Source organism: Pinus tabuliformis, chromosome J (genome assembly GCF_031772625.1).
Source record: "Pinus tabuliformis cultivar Carrire ecotype Pingquan chromosome J, CPIR1, whole genome shotgun sequence".
NCBI classification, from domain to species: Eukaryota; Viridiplantae; Streptophyta; class Pinopsida; order Pinales; family Pinaceae; genus Pinus; species Pinus tabuliformis.
The window spans coordinates 770,351,494-770,355,680 of NC_142295.1; the positions used below are offsets into that span (position 1 = coordinate 770,351,494).

Here is a 4,187-nt window from a genome sequence, read left to right on the forward strand (position 1 = left end):
AATAACCCAACAGGTAATAGTGAGATTAAACTATTAAAGAACCTGTGTAAATCAACCCATTTCTAACATGTGTAATCAATCCATTTCTATGTGTAGCAATGAAAAACTAAAGCAAAAACATAAACAGTAATTTGTAATTACCCAGAACTTAAAGATGGGTGGCAAATGAATTAGATTGTAACCCATTTCTAACATGTGTAATCAATCCATTTCTATGTGTAGCAATGAAAAACTAAAGCAAAAACATAAACAGTAATTTGTAATTACCCAGAACTTAAAGATGGGTGGCAAATGAATTAGATTGTAAGTGAAAGTATGCACTAGCCCATTGATTTTTAGGAATGTCGGGTTGTAATTTCTTGCCATTAACCAATCTATATATATAAAAAAAAAAACAACATGTTACCGTGAAACCATTATAAAAATTGGAAACCTTTGCCCAGCAGAAAACCCGACAATTGCATGCTGGTATCAGTTGGGGTTAAAAACAGGGTTCTCACCCAGATTTACTCCTTAGGCCGAGGCTTGTGGGACAGCTAAGGGAGCAGTTTTGAGTTGAGTACGATAATAGTTAAAGAATAAAATTTATATATATCTCGACAGAGAGAAAACATGAAAATGAACATTGATGTGATTCAAGTAACTACATACTACCACGGTACTAATTTTCATTAGATTAACAGTTTGACTTTTAACTTAAAGACAAAATAGAGCCGAAAAACAAATCTCAGGCCGCCGCTATGGCAACGCTCAGTTAATAGTTAAGGTTATTCAAAAATAATAAACCCATTGTTACTAAATAGAAATTCTTGGCAAGACATTGCAAATACAAAACCTTTCTCAGAAAAAACAATCTTTCGGGAAGCCAAAAGACTAACCCTTAATAGTTAAGTTTAATACGAGAACCTGCTTAACGCCGAAGCAAAACAATTTTCTGGGTTGCATGAACTAACACCAAGTGAAAATGGTGCGGAGCGTTCCTGAGGCGGGTGCATTTGTTGATGCCAGATGGCCGCAGAAACACCTGCAGCTGGCCTAAAACAAAAAGGGTTTAGCAGAAACCTCAGGATGGCCAGTGCTTTAGAAGAAAACTCGCTCTAAAATTCCTTAAGAACAGAGGAAGGTGTTACCTGTGGAAACCCAAGTGAGCGTTTCGGCAAGAAACAACAGGTGAGCATTTCGGCAGAAAAACTCAGACGATTGTTGATTCCAGAAACTTGTAGACAAGAATGAAAGCATAAGGGTAAATCACCTGCAACCTTGTGTAAACAAAGAAAGATCGGCAGGTGAGCGTTTCTGTAGAAAACCCAGACGATTGTTGAGTCCAGAAACCTGCAGACAATAACGAAAGCATAAGGGTAAATCCCCTGCAATCTTATGTTTTCAAAATAAACAAAGAAAGACCGGCAAGTGAGCGTTTCTGTAGAAAACCTAGACGATTTTTTATTCCAGAAACCTGCAAACAAGAGCAAAAGCATAAGGGTAAATCACCTGCAACCTTGTGTTTTCAAAATAGACAAAGAAAGACCGATAACTACGGTGAAGCAGAGTTACCTGCTCTGTGCACAAATGAACCCTGAAAACACAAGCAATATTCCTACTGCAGTCACCAACGGCAGCAGAATGCAGGTGGTAACACCTCGATAATCATACAGCTCACATCCAAACAATTTCCATGGTAGTAACCCTAGGGTTCTGCAGAGTGAAAACCTCTCAGAGACACACCATGCAAATGAGCGACGAAGGCAGGACACCACGGGGTGGTTACTCATAACCGTATCAATCCACGAAAACCGTTGGATGAGGGAGCCAACGCAACAATGGCCGAGGCAACAGATGACGTGCAGATGACGGAAGAACCTGAGCAGCCGGCATAAATTAATCGCTCGCTGACCCAAGAAAAATTAATAAACTTATCCTTCATAGTACTAACCTGAGCGCATATATTCTTTAAAGCTTTATTACCAAATCAATGTATAGTTATTAACCCTGGCACTATTCAATTGTCAATTTATGAGTTGCCGACTTTGATAAGCGTAAAAAAAAAATTATTCGTTGTTTTGAGTAAATTTTTGGAATGCCTGTTGGTCACAACAAAACATAAAATGGGAAAGATCCCTTGGATAACAACCTTGAGTGCTTTTATAATTGTATGCTCTTATTGGCCCATACATAATATCTCACGTTTCTAAGTTAGAAAACTCATTAAATTGATAATAAAGTAAATAAAATAAATTTTATAAAAATATATATATATATATTATTTATATAATGTCAATAAGTGTAAAATAAAAAATAAAATAAATTTTATAAAAATTATTATATGTTAATTATATAATGTCAATAAGTGTAAAATATTTTATATGAAGAGATATAGTATCCATAAATTACCAATTTAAGAATTTGGAAGGACTTTACTAATTCAAGTTAAGGATTTCGTCCACCACCAATGTTCGAGCGAGAATATCTTTATTTACAGTAATGATCATACTTTACATTTTTCATGATAACTGACTTCAATATAGTTTGGGTTAATCTAAGTACATTGCCCAGGTTTTTGCACTATTATGTTAGTTATGTTTGTTCAGTTTGACCCAAACTACTTTTGGTTGGCTATGAGCAGACTTTAAATTTTGAAAACATTTCATGTAGAAATTTTGAATAATATAACACTTATTCACAGAGACTATCCTGATTATACACTATTTGCGGAATGCATGCATAATACATAACCTCCTCTACCATTGATCATCAATTTGCGGAATTATAAACAATCGCATCCGCACATTGAAACATCAATCACACATATCAACACAGTATGTAATGGGGAAAGAATGCAGCTGAAAACCCCCAACTATCTATATATTATAATGATAGAGAACATGTAACAATACATAGTACAATACTCCTCACAAGTACTCAGTACTATCTCCACATGCTACACACAAACTAGCTCAGATCTGAACAAGTCACGGGTTCAAATCTCCTCCACTGTTTGCTTGCCTCTATTGCGCAATCCAAGTTGAGAATAGATCAGATCCAAGTTCGAATTCCCTTGGCTTGTACTGCGCAATCCTCATTGGCAATCTCCATCAATGATTGTGCAAATCTCATGCACAGCTATAGTCACAACTGATAGTAGTCTCACCCTTTCACCCACCTCTAACACTTGTCTCCACTAAATTGTCCATGCACTGAGTTAACTGATGTATTCTTTAGTTGATTTATGAGTTAATAATTAGTGAATTAATTAATAATTAATTCACATCACTCATCACTAGTGTATTTGGCAGTTAGACTAAATACAACTAGTTCAACTAAGTCAAACTGAATACAACTCCATCAACTCCTCAATCAACTCCACCAAACTCAATCACTTGAGTTCTAACTGAAGTCCATCATGCAATAGCTCAACTAAACCATAGGAAAAGCGTATTTCCTTCTGGCAGTTGCATGTGCCACATCCGTAGCTCGAACTGAAGTGTTGCAAGAGGATAAGATAATGTTTATAGTCCAAATATTATTAAGAGCTAATAATATTCGACTGTTCTATTTTTAGACTGGCAGTCTAAAAATAGACTTCGCCCATATGTCTAAAAATAAAGGTCCATCTATTTAAGTCTAAAAATAGACTTCGCCCATATGTCTAAAAATAAAGGTCCATCTATTTTTACCAACATGACCAATCATCCATAAATAGCATCCTGCAACTCATAGACCATGATCCATATGTCTAAAAATAGACTTTGCGCCAAAAATAGCCTGCGGGCCCACTTAGTGAAGGCGACTTCTTTTCACTAAGCTCCATCATCTTGTTGCATTTTCAATACTCCCTCTCAACAAGATATGCATTATCTACAACCCCTATCCTGCCTCTGTGGTATTCAAATTTGCTCCTAGTGAGCGCCTTCGTCAAGATATCAGCATCCTGATCCTCTGTGGGAATGTATGAAAGTAACATGATTCTCCGCTGCACACAATCTCTAATATGATGGTACCTGATGTCGATGTGCTTGGATCTATCATGAAATATTGGATTAGCCGAGAGTTTAATGCAACTCTAGTTATCACAATAAATCACAGTAGGCTCCAAGTGTGACCCGAACAACCCGACCAGGATCTTCCTCATCCATATAGCCTCGCATGCAGCCAAACTTGCTGCCATATACTCGGCCTCTGCTGAACTG

The 4,187-nt window shown here is 36.7% G+C and overlaps 1 long non-coding RNA gene across 2 annotated transcripts; it reads right to left on the reverse strand.

Moving 5' to 3' along the window:
* Positions 1 to 749: 749 nt before the first annotated feature.
* On the reverse strand, positions 750 to 1,917 carry LOC149229000 (uncharacterized). Of its 2 annotated transcripts, XR_016247268.1 has the most exons (4): positions 1,555 to 1,917; positions 1,432 to 1,456; positions 1,131 to 1,332; positions 750 to 1,035 (listed from the first exon to the last, which is right to left on the reverse strand). It is a non-coding gene; the product is annotated as an uncharacterized LOC149229000 (long non-coding RNA). The 2 variants fall into 2 exon arrangements; XR_016247267.1 differs by having other exon boundaries at positions 1,131 to 1,456.
* Between the last annotated feature and the right edge of the window lie 2,270 nt (positions 1,918 to 4,187).